Source organism: Cavia porcellus, unplaced genomic scaffold (assembly GCF_034190915.1).
Source record: "Cavia porcellus strain 051 isolate PalLab524CR breed Dunkin Hartley unplaced genomic scaffold, mCavPor4.1 scaffold_9, whole genome shotgun sequence".
NCBI classification, from domain to species: Eukaryota; Metazoa; Chordata; class Mammalia; order Rodentia; family Caviidae; genus Cavia; species Cavia porcellus.
In genome coordinates, this window is record NW_026947492.1 from 88,544,595 (window position 1) to 88,559,950 (window position 15,356).

Below are 15,356 nucleotides of genomic sequence, written 5' to 3' on the forward strand. Positions count from 1 at the left end.
AAAAACCTTGAACATATAGGAGTAGGTAGAGAATTCATGAACAGGACTCAAACTGCACGGGAAATACTTCCCAGAATCAATAACTGGGATTACCTCTTATTCAAAAGTTTCTGCACATCAGAAGTCTCCAGTGTGGTGAGAAGAAAACCCACAAACTGGGAAAAAATCTTAGTGAACTGCCCTCAGACAAAGGAATTCTGTCTAAAACATATAAAGAATTAAAAAAAATCAGACCCCCAAAATGCAAAGACCCAATCCAAAAATGGGCATCTGAGAGGAATAAACAATTCTCAGATGAAGAAATACAAATGGCAAATAAATATATGAAAAAATGTTCATCATGATTGGTCATTAGAGAAATGCAAATCAAAACCACACTGAGATTTCATCTCACTCCTGAAAGAATGGCCAAGATCAAGAAAACCAACAACAACAAATGCTGGAGAGGCTATGGAGAAAAAGGAACTCTCCTGCACTGTTGGTGGGAGTATAGACTAGTGCAACCATTGTGGAGGTCAGTCTGGAGATTTCTCAGAAAACTAGGACTGGAAGCCCCATATGACCCAGCTATACCACTTCTAGGCATATTCCCAGAAGAACTGAAAGCATCATACCACAGTGATATATGTGCACCCATGTTTATAGCAGCACAATTTGTAATAGCCAGATCTTGGAAACAATCTAAATGTCCATCAACTGAAGAATGGATAAAAAAGTTGTGGTATTTTTATACAATGGAGTACTACTCAGCTATAAAGAATGGCTGCATTGAGACTTTTATAAATAAATGGACGCAGCTTGAGATCATACTCATAAGTGAAATAAATCAAACTCACATGTATAAATACCAAATAGTTTCCCTAGCGTAAGAAATGATAAGAATACATAGAAGTATGTGGTAATCATGATTCCCAATCATATTGGTTTGAAGCCATATAATGTTTTCACTCATTAACCGCAATGGTTTTAACCTGGGTTGTTTGATTTTAGTATCTATGATAGCAAGAATAGCGATTTTGAAGAAAGCAACACAACATTTAGCTAGTGCTGATTTAATATCCTCTTGTTTTAAAGTCCCATCAAGCTGTAATACATCTGTTTCCACTGGTTTTAACATGTTGTATCTTACTATATTTCACTGTGTGCTACAGTATAAACAAAACTCTTTATAGGCAAAGAGATAATATAGAAACCATTGTTTGTTTTCTATTAGCAGGTTCTAAACACCCTGTAATTCTTGCATTCTCTTGAAAGGCTTCACACTGTCTAGATACGCTTGATATTATAACACGCAAAGTTACACTCAAATAATTTAAGGAAAAAGGCACTATGGTGACTACTATTATGTTAGATTATCTGGTGGTGAAACACAATGATGCTTGAATTGCTCGGTTCTGCCCTGTATTGTTCTATTACAATATCCTCTTTTACCTCAATCTTCCCCCTATTTTTAAATTAATCTATTTTCTCTCATTTTTTTAATTAAGGGAAAACTAAATTAAAGAATAACGGGACATATTATAGTAACTTTTTTGTTTTCCTATTAACCTGACTTGAACCCCAGTTTTGCTCTCCTCATCTTGTTCTGTCTGATTATTATATATCCTATTTTGTTTGATAGTATCAAGTTTGAGGGTATAGGCAATCACTTTGAAGGCAATAAGATATACTATGATGCCCAATATGGTTTGACTATCATCCTTTTTTTTTTTTTTTTTTTTTTGAAGTCCTGTAAGGTCCTCAGTGTGGATTTTATTGGTTTTGTTCCATATTGTTTTGATCAATTGTATTATACCTAATGATATAGACAGCTCAATTTGAAAATAGCAAGAGGCACAATGGTAACCACTTTTGATCACCTGGTATTCTATTTTTACATCACGTGCTATGCCCACCCTTCTGTTCTAACTGACTCTGTTTTGCTTAGTCACATTTGTTTTTATTCTCTTCAAAAAAGTAATAAGAACCGAGAGAGTAATAAAACCTTAAAAGTCTAATTGTTACTGTAAAAAAGAGAGGAAAGTAAGGTGGACTAAGGGATATAGCTGCAGGTATGTTCATGAGTGTAGGATGAAAAACCATATAACTCAGCTTTTGTTGGATCATTGAACAGAGCTGTCTCCAATTCCACTGTATGAATGTTCACTTTATATGCTTTAATTTAGTGATATGGACAACTGTTTCTGGGAAGATAATGTGTAGCCTGTTAACTGGTGATTTCGTATTGTATATATTTTTTCTAGAAATACTGTATTATTTGTACCCTTTTACTGCATTTTTTTATGTCCCGTCTTTTTTTTTTTTCTTCTCTCTTTAAATAAAAAAAAAATCTGGATCATGAGCAGAGATAAGACAACCACATGAATAATTATGAGTCCATGACTTAAACATGATAAATTCTGAGTGAGAGGTGTAAAGAGCTTGGGTAGGGTTTTAGAGGAAGATTATTGCTTTAGCGTCTGAGGAATAGAGAAAATTGTCCCAAATGACAAATACTTAGCTGGAAACTTAAGGGATGATTCAGATACATCTAAGTCAAAGTGGAGAACTAGCATTCTGGAAAAAAATAAAATTCTATATAAAAATCTGCAGAATGAAATTGCAGAGAGCACCCTGGGGATGATGATTAACTTGATTTGAAAGGTGGGTTGGCATTGTGCTTGTTCCTGTAAACTCAGGTGAGGTAGTGAGTCCATCAGATCTCTGAGTTGCTGAACAGCCTCCTGTATCATCCTAAATTCTCACTGTTCATTAGTTGTTTAATCTCTTCTATTTTCACTTGTCTTTATTCCCTTTCTACAGTGTATCACATTATCATTTAATATGTATGATATGTCTCTTTACAGTTACACATGTTCTTCTACATGTGAATTTTTTGTTTTTCTGTGTGTAATTTATTCAAGTGGCACAGTGGAATGTATTTTATTATTATTTTTCCCTCAACAATTTAAGACTTAAATTGTAAGACTTTAAATGTAAGACTTAAGTGATGTCTTAGTTACTTTCCTCTGATTGCTGAAATAAAATACAACACTCAAAGTTAAAGGGCAGAAAGTTTATTTAGCTCACAGTTTGTAGAGGTTTCAGTCCATAATTGCTTAGCTCTGCCCCTCTGGTGGGGCAGAGGGAGTCTCTACTTGTCAGTCACTATGATGATATTTGCAAACTTGTAAGATGTCTCTGAGCCTAAAGTATAAGCCAGGAAAAAACTGCTTTTCGGAAATTTGTAGTGAAGGATAAATGCAACAGGGCGGTATAAACTTGTACCTTGGGTGTAGTATAGCATATTTATAAATTCAGTTTCTATTACTTTCACTTGATTCAATTTTTAAACCAGGAAAAGCATACTCAGTCACCACTTTAAATCTTAGCAAAAATCTTCAGGTCTAATAGCAACATCACATATTTATATTTACAGTTTCAAGGAACAGATGCAAGCTTGGATAATTCAAGTTGCCTTCTGGTCAGTGCTTCCACTTGTCAAGAAGGGGTCATTGGAATGCTCAAATTCTTATTTCTTTTCCCCAGTGCCAGTCCATATTAGTTTTCTCCTGAGAAAGTTTGACAGCCACACTGTAGAACAATTATTTTTTGGTCTCTTCCTACACTTGAAGCATCCTCCTTTCTTTATGTTACCCCATTTGTGGAAGAATGGAACCTTGTAGTGTCATCCAAAGAAGGATGTTGGCGATTTCAGGAAAGAGACTTAACACAGTGTTTGTATTTTACTGTGCATGTTTAGAGATACCAGTTTTGCTGTGAAATGCTAGAATTTTCTAATAGGGAAACTTCAGATCATTTTGCGAGTGTACAATTTATTTGGTTGGCCAGGGCCTTCAAATGTTCTTAGAACACCAATCTTTACTCCCTCAACAGGATATCCAGCATGCTCAAGGAGGGAGAAAGGAAAAATTTAAAAAAAAATTGGAACTGGTGAAGATTATAACTGATTTTTAGTAGCAGTCTCTATTTTTAAAATAATTCCTGTTTTAATTCAGAAGATATTCATGGTACTTTGGCCTCTGCCACTCTACTGAGCTTCATCTCACGTAATGTGAGGGGTCGTTTGGACTGCACCTTGTTCATGCAGGAGGAGATCTGATAAGAATATTATCCTGGTCTTGCTCCTCCAGTGTGTAATGCCTATGTAAGCATCCAAACACCTCCTAGGAGCTTCTAAATTCACCCTGAGGCGGAGCTGAGCATTGCAACTCCTGTAATCAGATGTTGATGCAAAGGTGAGAGCCACTAACAGTTAGCTAGCCCCATTGACACTGGCTGATACCAGAAGAACTAAGCAGTGATACAGCTGTCAATAGCTGCAAGGGAGACATTGACAGAATGGGGTCAGAGGTGGCCAGTCTCCTCTGGAGTCCACTCTGCTGCCCAAATTGATGTTAAATTGTACAACGCAGATTCAGTCAACAGAAAAAGCAACACACTCTGTTTTGTTGTCTGAAATTATAATCCAAGTCTGATCTCCCATTTCATAGAAAAGGAAGAATACAGTCTGTTCTGCAAGCAGAAGCTTTCCTTCCAGAATCTTTTGAATGTCTTGGGTTCTCATGAGGCACGAAGCATTTGTAAACCTCAAATAGTCTACATTGGTCAATGCCAAGACTTACAGAGCAAAATTACACTCACTCTTAAATATGGAGGTTTTATTAGTGACAGCAGTGCACCTCAAACCATCTCCAACAAAACTAGAAACACTAGGCCAACCTTGAAAGCTTTGCAAGGCAGTGTGTCAAATGCCAAAACATAAAGGCTGATGATATAATTCTTACCTAGAATGCTTACCTACCGTGTGTCAGGCCTTGGGTTCAATTTCCCATTCTAAAAACAAAATCAAAAACAAAACAAAACAAAACAGAAAATGTTTCTCTGTCGATGTCCGCTCCCGGCCGGCAGGAAGGACACACGACAAAGCCTGGCAGTGGACAACCTTTTCTTTTATTTTCCTTCTCCGTACAGCCTGCCCTGGGATCGCTCCCAGCCGAAGCCTCCTCTGGTCCGCTCCCCGCGGCTCCTTCTGGGCTTCTACTTCCGGGCTTCTTCTTCCCCCCCAGGGGTGGCACCAGTATATATACGGATACAGTGTCCAATCATGTTAAAGTAAGCAAGGCAAGCTGATTGGCTAACATCATCAGTTGCCAGGCAGACTATATTGTTGAGCGGGTTGCTTACGCGGTAAGCAGGAAACTAACATGCTCGATGGGAGGGGTAATCTACCTCAGGCTTTACTCTTTACTACAGGCCTCACGTCCGCCAAGTGAGGCGACCGGGCTCGGGGCTGCGGCTCCCAACATCTCCCCCTTTTTTATTTTTTTATTTTTTTTTATAAATGTGCGCATCGTAGCCCTTCCTGGACTGGGTGCAGAGGCTTATGCCCTATGCGTAGGCCCACCGTAGGTCCTTGGCTTAGACCCTGGTCGGCCGTCCCATGGTCTGCCAAGGCCCTGAGGCCCTCATCCTTTTTCTAGGGCCAGGCACAGACTGGACGGAACCTGGATGCACACAAGCTTGCACTCATTTCCTCTCCGTAAAGAAATCCCCTCGGAGAGAAATTTAGACCTGGGCAGCATCTAACAGTCCAGCGGCTTACGTGCAGGATGGGGTAGGGCCTGGCTTAGGTTGAGTCGCACCGGGGGAGTACGCTCTTACCCGTCATTGACTCTCCTACCCAGCTATGTCATAATTTTTTAGAGGAGGAGTGTGGGAAGCTCACCACCCCTAGACTCGGTCGTAGGCTAGGCGAGCGAGCCATGCATATGCCTGAGGATCTTCTTGTCCATTTTGGGCTACCGCTATTTCTATTCATCTTGTTGGTTGGTCTGTGATGGATCTCCGGTAGGGCAGGTCTGATCTTCAGTCGAGGGCTTTGTCGCCCGTGTCAGTCTCTCCGGTACCCACAGTGGTTCTCGTCCCGATTCCTGTGGGAAAACACAAACCGCGCCTCGGTTCCAGCTGACCACTGGATCCGGGCCCATCCATTGTCCTGTCAGGACATCTTTCCACTTCACCCACCCTTTATGGTTGGGGGAAGGGTTGCAGTGCTCCACGGCTGGGGAGCAATTATCATTATTTAAATTTAAAAAATTGTGTGTGAATAGTGCCATGGATAATCGTGCCTTTGGGGCCAGGCCTTGGCCTACTCCCCCTTTTTGTTTTTGTAAAATTTCTTTGAGGCTTCTATGAGCCCTCTCAATGATTCCTTGACCTTGGGGATTGTATGGGATACCATGTTTTAATTGAACCTCCATCATTTTGCAGAACTCATTGAAGGCTTTGCCTATATAGGCTGGTCCATTATCAGTTTTTAATATTTTTGGTTTGCCCCATGCGGCCCAAGCCGCCAGGCAATGATTGATCACATTAGACACTTTTTCACCTGTTTCTGCTGTTGCGAATATGACGTGAGAACAGGTGTCTGTGGAAACATGAACATATTTAAGAGTCCCAAACTCCTGTATATGTGTGATATCCATCTGCCAAACATCACCAGGGATCAAACCTCGAGGGTTTACTCCCATCGGTATGGCAGGTTTGTATGTGGCACAGGAGTCACATAGTCGCACGATATCTCGTGCATCTGCTCTGGAAACATGGAAATGGTTTGCTAGTGTCCTGGCATTGACATGAAACTTATCATGGAAGGCACGGGCTCGCTCGATTGGTGTTAGTAAGGTAAAAATCCATAACGGGCGAGTGGCAGTATCAGCAGCCGCATTCCCCTGTGCCATGGGCCCCGGCAGGGATGTATGTGCTCTTATGTGGGTGGTGAAGACCTTATGGTGTCTGTTCTGAAGCAATGTCTGGATAGACAGGAACAGCCCAGCCACTGTGGAAGTGGATCTAATTAAACCGGCAGTCTCAAGCACTTGCATAGCATTGACCACATACCTAGAATCGGAGACAATATTAATGGCTTCTGAGAACCGTTCAAGAATCATTTTAACGATCTGCAGTTCCACCACCTGAGGCTGATCAGGTTCAAATTGTATGGTAACCGGGGGCTTGCCTAGGATCACATAGGCGCCTATCCCCGTCTTGGAGCCATCTGTGTATATTGTAGTTGCTGGGACTAATGGCTCAGAGGCAGTAACCTTTGGAAAAATTATAGGGTGCTGAGTGACAAATGACAAGATAGGGTCTTTAGGGTATTGATTGTTTATATCCCCATGGAAAACACATCTCAGAATGGCCCATGTATCTATGCAGGCAGCCAGGGTCTTGATCTGGCTGGCGGTATAGGGTACTCGGATGGCTTGTGGTCCTGAGCCAAAATGTTGGACAGCTCTATCATGCGCTTCAAGGGCCAATGAAGCGACTGCCTCTGGGTAATGCTCTATGACTTTTGCAGGTGAGACCTTAGGGTGTATCCACAGTAATGGTCCTTTCTGCCAAATCACCGCTGTGGGCTGTAGACTAGTCTGTAGCAAACAGACATCAAAGGGTCGCCCTGGTTCAATTCTGTGTAAGGTAGCCCCACCTAAGGCTTTTTCCACTCTCTGTAAGGCAGCTCTTGCTTCAGGAGTGAGCCTCCTGTGGGAGGCTATATCTGGGTCTCCCTTTAGAAGGTCGAACAGGGGTTTGAGATCTGAATTTGGTATATGTAAATATGGCCTAATCCAATTAATGTCTCCCAATAGCTTTTGCATGTCATTTAGGGTCCTAACGCCATCCGTCCTAATGGTGACCTTCTGTGGAGAGACTAGCATAGGGGAGATTTTCGCGCCTAAGTAGGTCACCATTTCTCCTCCCTGAATCTTGTCGGGGGCAACATGCAGATTAGCTTGTCTCAGGGCCTCGACCAACTGGCCGAGCATATTATTTAGCATGTCTGGGTCCCTGCCGCTGAGCAAAAGGTCGTCCATGTAATGCACACATCTTATCTTGGGAAAGGATTTCCGTAGGGGGGCCAGTAGGGAATCAAGGTAAATCTGACACATAGTGGGACTGTTGGCCATACCTTGGGGCAGCGTTATCCACTCATATCTGAGATCAGGGCTTTCTTGGTTAATGGTGGGTAAAGTAAAGGCGAACCTATGAGTGTCCTCTGGATGCAGGGGGATTGAGAAGAAACAGTCTCTAAGATCTATAACATAAACTGGCCAGGACTGAGGGATGGCTGAGAGAGCTGGCAGCCCCCTCTGGACTGCCCCCAGGGACTGCATCTGCGCGTTGACCGCCCTTAGATCATGGAGCAGCCTCCATTTGCCAGACATTTTCTTAATTATAAAAATGGGGGTGTTCCATGGGGAGGTTGACGGCTTAATGTGTCCTAATCTAAGTTGTGTACTGACTATTTCTGACAAGACTAATAGCTTCTCCTTAGGCAGGGGCCACTGAGGTACCCAAACTGGATCATTTGACCTCCAGGTGATTTTGATCGAAGTGGGTAGGAGAGCTTCTTCAGCGGCCCCTAAGAAAAACCCAGCCCTTGCCTACCTTTTTTGTTCTCTACTGGTATTGGGGATGTCCGACCCTGTAGGGCATTGCCCAAGCCTTTGCCGGGGGTATATCCCTGGTTCCTGAGTATATCCTTAGCCTGGGGGGAGCAGTTTGACGTAAGCGTGACATCCATCTGAGTGAGGATGTCCCTTCCCCATAGAGACACTGGCAACTGCAACACAAATGGTTGGAAATGGCCCTGATGACCCTCCTCATCGCACCAGAGCAGGGTTGAAGCACTAACCTGAGGAGCTGACACCATCCCCAGGCCCTGCAGCGTGTTATCTGCAGTGTTGGTGGGCCAGTTGGAGGGCCAATCCTTTCTAGAGATAATGGAACGGTCAGCTCCTGTGTCTAGGAGCCCTGTTATACTCTTGCCGTTGACCTTAAGTGAGAGCATGGGCCTTTTATCAAGTATTATATGGAGTCCTTCGAAGACTTCCCCTGAGGAACCGAAACCTTGACTTTCTCTAATTTTCTGCTTTGAGGGGAATCTCTTGTGGAGACTGGGGAGCAGCAAGAGCTGCGCTATCTTGTCTCCTTTATTGATTACCATAGTACCCACAAGAGATTGAACCATAATTTTAATGTGTCCTGTGTAGTCTGAGTCTATGACCCCCGGGACTACTATGAGACCCCGAAGGGCCGTGGAGGATCTCCCGATCACCAGACCCACGGAATTTTCAGGTAACGGTCCCTTAAAGGTGGTTTCAACCACTTGAACACCCATATCAGGCACTAATATAAGTCTGGAGGCGACACTGAGGTCCACACCTGCTGACCCAGGGGTGGCCCTTGTTGAAGGCTGCCATCCTGAGCTGTCCTGTCTCTGGGGCGGGGGCCCGCCTGTGAAGGGGGCCCCCTCTGGCCGTTTTTTGGCCCTCTAACATCTCGTCCACAAATACGGTTGCCCTGAGCATCAAAGACCGACCTACACTCCTCAGCTTTGTGTGATCCCCTCTTGCATCGCCCACAAACATATGGTTCTTCATTCCTAGGGCGAGGCCTAGCATCTGCATTGTTTGGGCAATGACGTTTAATGTGTCCTGGCTCCCCGCAGGCAAAACACCCTTTAGCCTTACATTCCCCTTCTAACCCGCGAGGTCCCCTCTGCTGTACAGCCGCGGCCAGGAGAGCAGCCACTCCCGAGTTGGAGAGCGGCCCCCCTATCTCTCTGCATATCCTAATCCAGGCGTTGAGGTCCTTGTTCTTATTAGGAGCTATCGCTGCCTTGCACTCCTTTGTACATTGCTCAAAAATCAGCTGCCTTACCAGCGGTCGAGCCACTCCCGGATCAGAAAATATCTTATCGGCAGCATCTTGCATTCGGGCCACAAAGTCAACAAATGGCTCTGTGGTACCCTGAATTACTGGGAAAGAACCCTGTGACTCCTTATTGAGCGACTTAGGCTCCTGACAGCTGGTCTCTTTGGCCTCCTTGCCATTCAACTTTCCCTCGTCCTCGGAGTCAGACGACTCCGAGGCTAGAGCCCCGTCCTTCTCCTTAGCATCTTTGTTCCCCTTGACGGGCCCCTCTCGGGAGCTCCCCGACTGGGCCTGCTCAAATACCCTGCGTACTTTTGTAAGCTCTTGAGAGCTTTCTCCACAACCACCCTCGCTCTTAGTGTTGCTACCTAGCATGTTTCCCATCTTTTAATATGTTACTCACCGCGTGAGGCCCAAGGAATCCGCCACTTACGCGTGAGCCTGAGGGGAGTCTAAAAGCCCTGTAGGTACGCGCCACCCAGAGCCCAGGCTTATCCCCAACTCACCTGTCTCGCAGCTCTGTACTGGAGCGTTGTCCGCTGTCACGTCTCGGGGGTGATCAGTCCCCGTGCGGGCCACCAAATGTCGATGTCCGCTCCCGGCCGGCAGGAAGGACACACGACAAAGCCTGGCAGTGGACAACCTTTTCTTTTATTTTCCTTCTCCGTACAGCCTGCCCTGGGATCGCTCCCAGCCGAAGCCTCCTCTGGTCCGCTCCCCGCGGCTCCTTCTGGGCTTCTACTTCCGGGCTTCTTCTTCCCCCCCAGGGGTGGCACCAGTATATATACGGATACAGTGTCCAATCATGTTAAAGTAAGCAAGGCAAGCTGATTGGCTAACATCATCAGTTGCCAGGCAGACTATATTGTTGAGCGGGTTGCTTACGCGGTAAGCAGGAAACTAACATGCTCGATGGGAGGGGTAATCTACCTCAGGCTTTACTCTTTACTACAGGCCTCACGTCCGCCAAGTGAGGCGACCGGGCTCGGGGCTGCGGCTCCCAATATTTCTCATATTCTATTTTTTTTTTTTTTTCTTTTTTTGGTACCAGGGATCAAACTCAGGACCTCCTGCTTGCCGAGCAGGTACTTACGCCACTGAGCTAAATCCCCAACCCCAAATCTTTTTTTGTTTTTTTGATACTGAGGATCAAACTCATAACCTTGCACTTGCCAGGCGGGTACTTACACTGTTGAGCTAAATCCGTGGCCCATTTTTCACATTCTAAAAAAAAAAAAAAAAAAAGCCCTGTGAAGATCCCTGATCTCATAACAAAGTTAGACAAAGGTGCTTAATGTTATGATCTGTCTTTCTCACACATTTGTTTTCATCTGGGTCAGGTCTTTGAGTAACCAGTTCTTGCACCAGGGTGAATCACCAGCTGTCGGCCACCCCTCACCCCATCTTCACACACTGGTGTCCTGGTGGATTTCAAAGAACATTTCTACTCTTCTAACCATGTTTTCTTAGTTGACTCTACTTGCACTGGTTCGATTAAATAGTGGTGGTAGATATTTCTACGTGAACAACGAGGATGGAGTGGGAAAACATTCTCTAATAGAATATAAACAATCGTTTAAGTAAAAGAATGGGGAACAGATGGGGAATATGCAAAAGCAATTGGTGTTTACATGGGCACAGAAAATGTGACTCCTTCCAAAGCTCACCAAGTAAATAAGAATCCTATCTCTCAATGTCCACTGTCAGCTTTCTTCATCAGTTCTAACTCTGTACTTCCTGTGCGGTGCTGAGAATGAGTGTCCACAGTCCACTACTGAATCCCTGTGGGTTGCCTCCTTCTCTTTCAATTCATCAATGCTGTGTAAAGGTTGTTTCTCGCTTCTGCCCCATTTTTGCCATCAAAAGCCTGGGCTTCTTCCTGTACATGCAATGGCTCAGTCTCGCTGTTGAACTTCTGTTCTTACAAATGTCACGTGGCCTACAAGCAATGTTGCTTATAGCCATCGTATCTAGAAAGAGTATGACTACTATTGGAAGAAATGAAGGGAGAAGTGTGAGAAAGAGATTGCAAATAATACTCAGTGCCTTGGTTTTCACCTTTCTTTTTTATTTTACCTGCAGTAGGGCACATGCCTGGATTGACTGCCTGCATGATTTTATTCAGGCTGCCTTCAGTCAGCTGCTGTTGTATAGAGTTGGGAGAGGGGCACAATAGGAACTGTTCAAGGCTTTCTCAGGAATTTCTGAGTATGAGCAATTAAAGTAGGATTGGGTTTTCTGATTTACCTTTTCCAATTCTGCTTCAGGAGGCCCTAACGATTTTGAGTTGGGATCCCCTAGTCCTCATTTCTCATCAAAGAAACAAAATGATTCCCAGTGCTGATGAAGTAGGAGAATATGTAATTAACTACACTTCCTAAAGGGCTTGGTGTGGTGCCACCGCTGTGTGGGATCATAGCTCTTGTAACTGAATCACCACAACAATCTCAAGCAGTGATAACCAGACTTAGGGATCTTAATATCTCTATGGGGTCTCCTGAATCTCAGTGCAAAGGACTGTCTCCCATGACTCTGAGAGTGAAAGTCTCTTGTCAGTGTTTTTTAATAACTGGGGTAGGATGAGGCCATACAGACACTTCCAGGCCCTTCAATCCCACTTTAACCTGAGCTGCTTTGTTTCTCAATTTATGAAGAGGAAGGCAAGTGAACTTGTGTTGTGAGAAAGGATTAATGATAATGAAAATCAGTGAGGACAACCCTGACCTGAGGGCGCCCTCAGCTTTGACTGCAGTGGTTGTGTGGGTCTACCAGTACTTGCTATGCCTGCACGCTGTCTCCAGTCACACAGTCCACCCCGCGGCAGCAGGCCCTGCCCCTGCTTTACTCCTTCCTCCTTGTGTGGGCACTGCAGGGACTAATGCTGCCCTGCTGAGCTCCCAGCAGTGCTGAAGATGCACACCCCTGCTGATTTCGTAAACAAGACAGGAACTTTGGGACTTTGGCTACTTTATCTCACAGTTTTATTTTCATAAAAAGAAACAAGATTCTCTTTAATTTTTGGTCTACCACTTGTTACTTAGAATTGTCACTGTTTTCTGTGCTAACAGAATGCTAAGTCCTGTGCCCTGAGGTAACTGAGGTCAATGGAAATTCTTCCCCTGAAGAAAACACCAGAAATCAGGTTCTGTGCAGTGAAAACTGGCCAAAGTTCTCCGGGCACCCTTGCCTTCAGAGGATTTTCATTAGTTGCTTTGCACCACCAACTGTCACCTGCTCAGCAGATGACTCAGCAGCCTGCATTTCTAGCCCTAATCCTTTCCACACTCCAGAGCCACCTGCTGCTTTGAAATTGATTTCTCAATGTGTTTGAAGACCCTGGACCTAGTCAAAAATGGACAAAGCCTCTTTCTCTTCTAGGGTTAAGTTTTTCTCCCAAACATGCCCAGAATTTATCTTTCCACGATTCTCCCTTCTTTGCAAACCTGCCCCTTTCCATCAGCCAGATGGACTTAACTTTCTTAGTCCTTAGGCCCAAGAGGACGGGTACTGCTCCAGACTGGCACTACCCACGTGCTGGGGTGGCTGGAGTCTCTCTTTCAGAGCTTCCAGTCACAACGCAGACACTGCGTCAGTGGGGCTGCCCTGGCCACCAGATTTGCAAAACTACACACGAAGAGCAACAGAAGGAATCCCGGGGTGGGGGGACTCCTAGAAGAATGAAGTAAAAACAAAGAAGAGTGCTATTTCATATCAGGATAAGGAAGACACTGAAAGAGCTGTAAAAGGTAAATGTCTCCACGATTGTTTAGTTCCTGGGGTATTACTCACAGTGCAGATTTTGAGTTCATTAAATGTCTCCCACAGGTTATTAATTAATCATGCTGCCCCTTGAAATATTTAGGTAGTGTTGTGTTACTTGTAGTCAGACTAAAACCAACTGTGCCCTTTCTTTCCCTTCATTTTCTGGTAGTACTAATTAGGAAAAATAGATTATTGAATGGTTATTCTCTCTCAGTTTTGATTCTATTTACTGTTTTACTGTAATTAAATTTTCAGTATTAAAGCACAATTATGCAAAGCAAATTATACCCTTTGTACAGATGAGTTAGGCTAATAAAATAAGCTACTTTTCCAAGGTCATTTAAAACTGTATTGCCTGCAGAATTAAGCATTTAGCCATCTCACTAAATAGATCCTTATGTACTTTATGTGACTTTTTATGACTCAGGATCAAAAGTTAAATCTCCATTTTAAATTGTTCATTTTCACCCTGACCATCTGAGGGATTCCCTAACTTCTCCCTTGAAGTATTCTCTTGTCATTTAGGTTCTTAATAGCCATAGTTGACAGCGTTGTTGTGGGCCGTCTCCATACTAAACTTCTCCAGGTTTATTCTGTGAATATTTACTGGTCACATTGTTCCAAGCTCCGCTCTGTCACATGACTCTGCTCCTTGAAATGTGTCCCTAGAGCTTCATTTCCTATCAGGAGGAAACAGGGTCTGAGATCAGCAGTCAACACTTGACCCAGGATGCTCTGAAACCACCTCTCCGAATTTACCTTTCATTCCTCTCGTGCATCTCTCTCGCCCTCTGATGAAACAAAAGTACTCGCTACTTCTCCAAATACTGTCTGAAAGTTGCTGCATCTTTTTTCATTTCTGCATCTTCCTCCACAGACCTTTTCTCTTCTTTACCAACTGAGATCCTCTTTGCTTTCTATGGTCAAATCTCCCATATTTCATAAAATATTTCTGAATTCTTCCAACTCATTGTAGTCTCTCTCCCCTTGAAATAAATGCCTGTGTTTCTAATGGAAATTCCTTGCTTTCTGTGTAATACAGAGTCTTCCATTGCACATATCCAGTTTCATTGCACATATCCAGTGGGAGTCCTCAGCATGAATGTAATTCCTGTTCTCATGGTGGACGGCATGAACTAGTCACAGCTCTTGCTCTTTTTTCTGGAGAGTGCAGGAGAATTCATTCTGCGATTACAACTGGGAAACAAATACCAACTTGTTAGACTCAAGACTTCGCCAGCGTCCTTGCTGTATTAGTTCCTGTACCGCTTGCTACCTCACTGCTGACCTTCTTTCCATGCAGCTGTAGAGATCTCCCGAGGTTTGACTGAAGCCTATCTCCTGATTCTCCATTTTCTCAGGCCAGTGCAATGTTTCATTTTGAAAAAGAAAGGAAGCTAAATGATCAAAAATTTGGGGTCCTTTCGGTATAGTTTTCTTCCTAGCTGTATTTACAGATACAGTGATACTGAATCACTTAAAAAAAAGACACACACCTAGCATTTTAAAGAATGTAAGATCTGTCTGTATACAGCACACATTCTTAATGTGACCATTGATTTCCAATCTGCAACAGATAAAGTTATTACTGTGATATGATGTTTATTCCCAACATGATCCATAAGATGTTATCATAGGTGAGCAGACCCTGGTGCAAATACAGCTGTCACATTCTCACAGGTCGTAGCTTGACATTTAAAGGAACATGTTTGGGCTAACTCTCTTGTACACACACACAGAGAAAGGTGTGCACACTGTGTAGCACAGCACGGTGAAAGAAACCAAAACATGATGAATGAAAGACAAGAAAAAAGACAGCACTGTTCAATGAGTCTGGGGTTAAAATTGAGGAGCTAAAATTTTTTCTGTTAGCT

At 43.7% G+C, this 15,356-nt stretch overlaps 1 protein-coding gene across 2 annotated transcripts in view; it reads left to right on the forward strand.

Annotated features, from left to right (window-relative positions):
• LOC100728286 (protein kinase C-binding protein NELL1) overlaps window positions 1–15,356 on the forward strand; it is a 755,088-nt gene that overhangs the window by 612,420 nt on the left and 127,312 nt on the right. The window lies entirely within an intron of this gene.